Source organism: Malus domestica, chromosome 09, assembly GCF_042453785.1.
Source record: "Malus domestica chromosome 09, GDT2T_hap1".
Taxonomy (NCBI): Eukaryota; Viridiplantae; Streptophyta; class Magnoliopsida; order Rosales; family Rosaceae; genus Malus; species Malus domestica.
Window position 1 is genome coordinate 12680018 of NC_091669.1, and position 9464 is coordinate 12689481.

General features: G+C 36.9%; 1 long non-coding RNA gene across 3 annotated transcripts; it reads left to right on the forward strand.

Annotated features, from left to right (window-relative positions):
- Nucleotides 1-217: 217 nt before the first annotated feature.
- LOC139188257 (uncharacterized) lies at nt 218-8632 on the forward strand. 3 transcript variants are annotated; one of them, XR_011571576.1, is made up of 5 exons: nt 218-825; nt 955-1186; nt 1287-1402; nt 2928-5932; nt 8020-8632. It is a non-coding gene; the product is annotated as an uncharacterized lncRNA (long non-coding RNA). The 3 variants fall into 3 exon arrangements; XR_011571578.1 differs by lacking the exon at nt 2928-5932 and having other exon boundaries at nt 239-825; XR_011571577.1 differs by lacking the exon at nt 8020-8632 and having other exon boundaries at nt 239-825; nt 5808-6057.
- Nucleotides 8633-9464: the final 832 nt, after the last annotated feature.

Sequence of the window (9464 nt, forward strand, 5' to 3'; positions counted from 1 at the left end):
ACCAAAGAAAAAGAAAGATATTACTTGTGCTGGAAAATGAAGTTGTTGCACGTCTGGACTAGGAGCAAATGTGGCCTAAATGTGAGGCTGAATGACTGGGGGCCATGATGTGGCTTATTCCAGCAAAAGATGAAACAACCCATGTGATTAACAAGCTCAAATCCAAAACGTCCCAGCCAGCTTGTCTTACTCGGATGCTCATTTAGCTATTTAGAATACCCTAGTGCCGTGCTCCCATTTCTCATTTCTCTCTCAAAGCGAGCCATGTCTCTCTCAAAATCCAAAACCATACCACAGAGCCGCATTATACCTCCAAACTTAATCTCTGAACCAGGACCATCCAAGTGCATCTACCACTCTTCTGCAATGTCCTCCTTCATCATCTCGCAGCCTTCGAACCTCAGAAATCCAGCACCCTAGGTTCGACATGGTGCTTAACAATCTGAGGTAATGTAGTGGGCCATGAGTGAGCCCAATCTAAGGAAAGATAGATCAACCCAACGGGCTTTGGCTGCAAGTGCACCATAAAAAACCTATTTCATTTCCCATTTCTCGTTTTAAGCTTGGAAACTCTCCGCCGCTTGTCTCAAAGAATATGGAGCCGCAGTTCTCATGTCTCTCATTTCTCTGTAACCAAAAACCAAAACCATCTCTACCTAGCTCTCTAGCCTTTCAAAATATTCCAATGGTCCTGGATTTGTCGAACCCAAAACAAATACCCAGCCGTGCCTCTACAGCTGGATTTCTATCATTTTTTCCCAAATCTCCATGTCTCTGCAAATCGAAGCTCTAATCCGTCGAATCAATGTCCCAGTGCACACCAAGGTAAATATCTCATTTTTCTTACGGATGTCACGACCAGAAGTTGTATGAACACCATTCGGAACTTGATGCATGGGCTCATTGATATGACGAAATTCTCTGATCTGATACTTGTGTATGCTGTGCTTGCAGGTTCAACCCAAAAGTGATGCAGAAGCCCAAAAATTGATAGATCCACCCCCAAACTTTGTCTCGATGCATATCCATCGATCTGCATCTAAGCCCTCTGTCTTTAGCCAAAACAAGATATAGCTTGTTGCCATCAATCACTACCCACATTCAAGCCATCCTTGCTGCAAATTCGTCATAGTCTTAGGTTGGCTCCCAAATCAGAAATCTAGTACTCAGAGCCAAAACCCACAAGGTAAAACTCCACTCCATCGTCCTACGATTTCATCCCCAGAGCATAGATTAGGTAAAAATGTATGCCATGATTTCTCATGCATGCTTGCTCTATGTGCCAGAGTCCTAAAAGTGATGGTGATAGCAAAGATGAAGAATACGAAGCACATCAAACTGGACATCCGGTGAACAAGAAATCGGTGGATTTCACAAGATCCTTAGTTTCGGAACTAAAAAGGTATAAAACATACTCCCATCATTGTGTTGGCTAGAATTTCCTCATAGCATTAGGATGATGGCTCACATGAAACTCTGATAATTGTCTGTAATTTGCCTTTGTGAATTTTGTCCGTGCATGCATCCATGGATATGTACTTGTATGTGCTTGCATGTCTCCTGATGATGTTGGTTGAGCAAAAATATATGCATATGGACAGGGACGGAGCTAGAAATTTCTTCTAGTGGGGACAACCGAAAACAACTAAGAAAATCTTATTATAGTATGGTTATACATAATATGATATTAATGATGGTTTCAAATGATGATGTATCACAATTTTAGTGTTACAAAAATTTCAATATAGTAGTGGAAAGTAGCAAAGTGATGAGAAAAATATAAGTTCATGATAGGCGGGAGAGGGTTTTTTCAGTTTGAAAGACAGAACAAGAGCACTTTTGCTTATATAATATTTGATATGAAGTATAAGTTGAATGAATGTATGTTGGATATTAGATACATATATTTTCTTCGAAGATAACCCGTGTATATTATATAATTGTAGTCTGCAACTAAACAAATGAACTACTTGATTGGGGGCATCTGCCCCCAGTGAGCCTTCATTGGCTCCGTCCATGCATATGGATGGTCCTGACTACTATTCTTCTTTGTGCTGCTTGGATCCCCACCCCCAAACTTCAATGTAATTATATTTAAAATGAAGTGTGAGAGAGTGAAAGGGGTCCATTAGCATAGAGATCTTCTCAGCATTCCTATTGTGAGTATCCCTGGACCTCATCCTATGCTCGTTCTGTATCATGTGCTTGCATTTGTGCTGAATTTGACTCATGTGAATATTCTTATGAATGTGATGATGAATTTGTTGTGATGAACATATGAATGCTATTGAATGCATGATTCAGTCAATTGTGCACGCTTAGTGGATATTTAGGGTCGTTTAAATCCAAATGCAACCTACAAAAATGCATTAAAAATATAATTAGAGTAAAACCCAAAATAAAATATTGAGTAACTAAAAACAATTGCTGTTTTTGTGTTTTTCAATTTGTTGTTGTGATTTTTGTAATTGAAATAAAAGCAAGAAAACTAAATTGAATGAAATTAAAAAGAAAAGAGTTGAGAAAAATTAGGTTGCCTCCCAATTAGCGCTTTAGTTAATGTCTATAGCTATACGAAGTGGAAGGTTGGTCACCATGTCACTTGTTCGTGTAGAGTCAACCAATCTTTAACAGCATCATCGAACAATATTAGGTAATGAGTGACTTGATGTTTATTGACCGAGTGTTTAAATGTGGTTGAGTCCTTAATGTCTGCTCTTCTATCTGAATGAATTCTTGTAATCAAAGAAAGTCTCTTCAAGCGAGGCTTGCGTCTTTGACGAACTGACTTCCACCTTGTATTTAATACCCATAATTTGTGCATTGGCCGAATTTGTCTATGAGGAATTTGGCTACCATAAAACGTCTTCTTCTTCTCCTGCACTTTATTTCTGCAATTATGATTGGATTTTCGTGTGTGCTAGCAGTTTCAAAGCTTTCCTACAGCTTTGTGGGTTGCATTGCAGCCTCTTGATGTGGTATGTGTGGCATATAAACTTGGGCAGTAAATGGTTCCGTGGGAATTTTAGGATCAGCATGTGCTTTTTCCTCCATTGGGCACAAGTAACTAGCAGATTGCTCTTCAATTCTGGCGTTTTCCTGCATGTACTCATAACTCGTTGCACATTGGGGTGTTTGAATGACACACCATTCCTCTGAATCTTGTGGCACATTAGGCTGCTCAAAAGGTTGTTGAGTACCTACCCATCTAAAACTAGGATGCTTTTTCAAACCTGGATCGTAGTAATCAAAAGTGGGATCGTTCCAACGCCATTGTGAGTCACTCCTCATATTAATATGCTCCTTCACATAATCTGGAAAATATTTCCTTTCAGGGCATTGCAAAATTTCATGGTTATTTGAACAACAAAGGGCACAAACTGTAGGTTTAAATCCATAGAAGCCTTATTTTGCGAAAGAAACCCATAAAGGTGGTCCTCTTGGTGGTGGTGGTTCCCAACCCATCGTTGAATTGCTCTCAAAAATCAACAAACCAACCCAAAAAAATAAAATCAGCAATTAAATAAAAAATATATGTATGTACAATAATAATTAACTAAGAATATGATAAACACAAATTATTTAAAACATTCCCGGGTAACGGTGCCAATTTGATATGGATTTTACCACCTGCAAAAGTAGGGATAAAAATACTTAAAAATACTTACAAGAGTACAAGGTTGTTGTAGTATAACAGCTCAAGCAAGGTCGTTTTCCACAGGGATTGAATGAATAATTTATGTTAAAACCAAATCTTAATTAATTATTTGAAAACAAAGTTTGGAAAAAGGTGATTTTATGACCTAAAATATTAAAAACGAATTTAATTAAAAATAATTAAATAAATTAGCAACGTAAATAAAACAAAAGAAAATAGTTTTGAAAATAAATTTGAGCACTAGGGTTCCGCTGTCACCTTAACAATCTTACATAATTTTTCCAATTACTTATGAATTACACATGCATATATTGAAGGTTAGGTTTTCCTAAAGTATGTCCTACTTGGAACCTCCAACATAGAACGTATATCTAACATGCAATCCGTCCGTGGCATCCAAATATGAACATGCCAAACTCATTAAGTTTTGTGAAAACCATTTGAAAAACCATATAACTCCTAAGACGTGTCGTTCATCCTAAGTAGCTACACATATTAACCACAAGAAGTCAGAGCCAATTCCAGGGACAACCCTTCGCCAAAATTGCATCGAATTACTTTTCTAAATATCCTAATGGTCGCGAATCATTAAGACAAATAGATAGTTTAAAGCACAATGATTAATAATTCAAAACTTGCATGCGTAATATCATAAATAGGTTAAAAAGAAACTACATATTATTGCTAAGGCTCATGGCATCGCCCTAGCAAACGAAACTAGTTACGAACAATCATAAAACAAAATAGTATTAAAAACATAAATAGAAAACACCTTGAAAATAAACTTGAATTGTCAAAAGCTCTCTAAAGCCAAAATGCATGCGTTCTCTCCCCTTTAACTTAATGGCTAAAAAGCCTTATTTATACTACTATAAAATAAAATCTTTCCTAGAAAAGGTCTTAAAATAAAACTAGGAAACATAATAAAATAATAAAACAGAAAATAAAAGGTTTCCTATTTAAACTAAAATTCGGACTTCTAAGAAAATCACACTTTTGACCAACCAAATCAACTCTGATTTGGTCCCAAAAGGTTTTTTTGAAAGCTTAAGACGTCCCCTACAAATCCTCAGAAGGAATCTTCCTAAAAATATCCCATATTGACCTCCAAAATGCCCAAAATGTCCAGAAACGTCAATCTGGGAAAGCTTCGCTCTGGGCCTTCTTTTCATCGCCACGGTCAAACGGCTTGGTAGAAAAATCTGGAATTTTGATACAATCATCTTGAAAAACTCACGAACATCCTCCAATTAGAATCACTCCGAAATTCATCCGTTTGATCACTTTTTGCTCCAGAGAAAGTCGAATGTTCTACATTGGAAATGTATAACAAAGTATAAAAAATCTACCAAAATAACCAATAAATTAATACTAAAAATAGGGTAAAATATATGGTATAATATGGACTCATCAATGTGTACCTAAGCATGTATTGCTCCAACAGTTGGGGAAGCTTGGGCATGTTCTGAAGTGGGTTTTGCTTCTTCGGCATGTTCTAGAGTGAGTATTGCTTCAACAATTGGGGAAGTGTCGCCAGTTTACATGATTGATACGCATCCATTCGATGTGTGCTTTATGTTCTCTTGAACTTTGTCCAAGTCTTTAGAGATTTCGTCCCAAGAAGTATCAAAGTGGCCAGCTTTGCGAACCTCTGTATAGGCCTGCACTTACATATTGCAAGTATTTAAGAGATATCAAACGTGTTTAGCTTCCCTTAACCTGTACATAATATATATATATATATATATATATATATTATATAAAAAAGAGTGAGATTATTTTTAGGCAACATTTTATATATTATGTGATATGACGGTTAATGATCATTTTTTAAAAGCTCGTCTGGATGTGCTTTTAAAATGATTGAAAGTACTTTTGGTGAAATGCTTTTAGAACCAATTCTTAGTAAAAATGCAAATAAATTCTAGAAAAACACTTAAAGTGCTTCCGGAAAGAAACACATAATTGGTGCTTCTTGCAAAAAGCCCTTAAATGCTTTTAGAATCCAAAAATATTTTCTCTAAAAGCGCTTTCAGTCATTTTAAAAGCACATCCAAACAAGCCCTAAATCATTAGAAAAGAAGTCATTAATACTCACTGTGTTTTTATATCCATCCCTGTTAAATGGTTGCTCCGAGACAACAACCAGTCGCATTCGCTACCGGCGTTATTCAGGCCTCCGTACACAACAGCCTCATTGGATCCAGCCATCGCTAATAAAGACGTGTGGACGTGCAGAAACCCACCCCACTGACCATTTAAAATCTCTGCTGGGTATGGTGCTTTTCCGATGTGCCCATGCCAATTGTTCTTAGCATGAAATTTTATCGTGTTCCTGTTGGAAATTTTGAGTAGAAATTTCATTGTCTCACATTGATCACTTTTAAAAGATTACCTCACTCTATAAGGCTTTATCACTTATAAAAAGTTATAGAAGTGATGGATTATAGAGAATAAAATTAGGTTCAACCTTGAAGTTAGGTTTTAGAGTGTACTAATTAATTGATAATTAATAACAAAAGGTGGGCCTTGGTATCTAAATATATAGATGTTAGGGCTGGGTTCGGTTTGAAACGGTTCGGTTTTTTGCCAAAATCGAAATCAAACCGAAATTTTGGTTCGGTTCGGTTCAATTTGTTTCGGTTCGGTTTTTTTTTTTTTTTTTTTTTTTTTTTTTTTGGAAAAATGAAAACAAAATTGAAATCTAAAATTTTAACATCTCCAACACAATTATAACATAAGCATTCTAACACAAGGAAAATAAAGGTAGTCCTGAATCCGAATCATGTTGCTCCGTATATTTCATTGCCGTGCTCTGTATGTTTCATTAGGATTTTAACAAAATTTATAGCTGACTTTAGCTAAGTTCCACAGTGTTGCTCTATTTGTTGACTCAATAGAGCAATCAACATAATGTGACTCAGCACATACAGAAATTGGAAAGCATCAATAATTGATCTTCATTTTAACCAAGGAAAGCCAGAAGAGCATCAGAATATATACACATATATATCAGAACTATCAAACTTGAAGAGGTAAATAATACATTTGATCTCTTTAGTACACTCACAAATTTATAAATAAAAAATATACGAAAACGTATACCGACAAATTTAGATACATGCAGAGAAGAATATTATCAAGGGACTAAGTATCCAGCACCAGCAGCACTAAAATCAAGCATCCACCAGAATTACCGACGATCGAATTGACTGATATAACTACGATTTCTCCACCAATATCAAAAGGATCTATCAAAAACTTTTCGAATTGATGGGGTAAAAATATTACCAGCTTGACAGATTACCCCAAAAACAAAATGATAAGTCAAACATGATCAAATTGTTCGCAAATTAAAACGAAGAAACTGCAAAAGTAGCTCAAAAATCCAACTGGGTAACAAGTAAGCAAAGTTCCCAACTCAAATTTAGCATGCAAATTCAACAAATGGACTTAAATATTGAAATTTTCTCTACACCTACCTACTTTAGAACCCCAAAATTAGCTTCAACTAATAGTGTTCAGAAATAGCATACCCAAAACAAATCGCAAAACCATGAAATTACAGAACCCATGAAATTGAAAATAAAATCTGCAAAACCCATGAAATTAAAAACAAAATATGTAGAACATGAGAGAAATTACCTTGCAAACGAAGGAAGTCGTGGGTCGAGACTCGAAAAGGCGAGAGGAAGTCGCGGGTCACGGGGGTGAGAGACTGAGACTGAGACGGCGAGTCGGCGACACTTGCAAATCGACGAGATGTGAGACGGGTCGCAGGTCGCTGGGAGTGGGAAGGAAGAAGACGAAGAGCGGCGAAGCTGGGAGTGGGAAGGAGAGGGTCCAGTCGTCCAGAGTACAGATGAGAGGGATAAGGGAATGAAAAATTGAAAAGGTGCGGCTGGTACAACTAGTGGCTAGGGTTAAAGGGTTTTGTTGATTTCTCATAAAAAATAAAAAAAATTCTCCGAAATCCTGGAGGCATGAGGGTTCGAACCCATGCGCTCCAGCTTTAAAAATTTCACTAAAACCAACTTAACAACATATTCTATTTTGTTATGATTGTATGACTAAACTATTTATAAATATTGAAAAAAAATTAAATATATATATTGGTTCGGTTCGGTTTCCGAACCTCAAAAACCGAAACAGAATTGGTTAGATTCGGTTTGGTTCGGTTTGACAGTTTTGGTTGGGTTTTTTTCGGCCTCGGTCTAGTTCGGTTTTTGGTTTTTTTCAGTTTTCGGTTTTTTGAACCCACCCCTAATAGATGTATGGCACAATGGTATCTAAATCTGGGCGGGTAAGTATTGCTGTAACCGCGCATGCAATGGATTATGGGGTTGTTGGTTTTGATACAGGTACTGCCGGCAGACAACCGGCTTCAAACAGCGGCGCGTAATGCTTTATCGAATATAGCATAAGATGGGAGTGCGATGGGAGATGTTATTGGAGTTGTCCTATCCGTGGTCACTGACCAAGCTTTGTTAGGGCCCGTAATAGCCGGCATTGGCATATGTTTTCTTATTAGAGAAATCACCATCTGGTTGATTAATGAAATTTTTGGGTCCGGAGGCAGTGCCCTGTTGAGCACAACGAGGCATCGATGTTATGTCGCACAGTTGCCTGACGGCTCAGTTCTGGCACGCCAAACTGCGCATCAACAATCTTAAGATGGTGATGATCTACAGATCTTTACCGGTTTTGAGCACTACCGCACCTCAAGTCTACATATTATCTTCTTCTTTTTTTCTGGTAACAAGTCTACATATTATCCCTACTGAATAACTTCGGCCTATTTTATGTTATATACTACTTTTAACTTTTACCGTCTATGTGAGAGGTGTGGGAAGAATCCGGATCATCCTTGAAAATGGTGAATTGTATTAGGTCATTGTACATCATGTCATCAATTTTCGTCAGGTACGGTTTGTGTTCAATTTTAAATAAAAAATTTAAAAAGATTTCTAATCACACGATGTACGATAAACGGACACGATTCAATGATCTCGGAGATCCTCACAAAGAGGATCCGGAGGGAAATGTTATCCAAATAAGAAGCCAAATCCATAAATAAGGTAATGACCATGCTATGATTACCGAAACTTTCTTTAAATTGAACATGAAGCAGTCGCAAACAGTGCAAAAATAATGGTGCAGGTTCAATTTTCACTGATTCTACTCGCCTAACAACGAACCATTTAACCTACTAACATTGTCGCTCTACTACAAAAATTGAACATGAAGGCGCATATTTATTACAACATCAAGTAACATCAAGCCAAATGCATTTCAAATTAACATCAAGCAATCCAGACCGCACCACATTTAAATAATAAAACTCAAATTACTATAATTATAGTAAATCTGATAGACAAAATGCACCAATAGGAGAGATTTTTTTCTAAGTTCTAGCGTTCAAGCAGAACTCGACCTGTAATGATACAAGTGTAGAAAATGGTATATTTTTCTCTGTCCCAACGTGGAGTACCCACTTGAATATCGGGTGCTTGAAAAAATTTCTCCACCAAGAAAGTGAGTCTTGCGTGACACGACACGACACGACAGTCAACAAAAGTCAACACTTTGCCTCAAAAGGGCATTTTGGTAAATTCGCTTATTAAAATTATATAAACCGTAAAATTGGGTACGGGTCGTTACACAAATGGCCTACACACAAATTATTCTTCGACATTTTCAATGGAAACATAATCTTCTACCTCTTCCGTAGAAGTCATCTTCCATCTCTTCAATGAAAAAGTCATCTTCTAAGTCCATTGTTATTTTTGTACTTTCTCTGAATGAA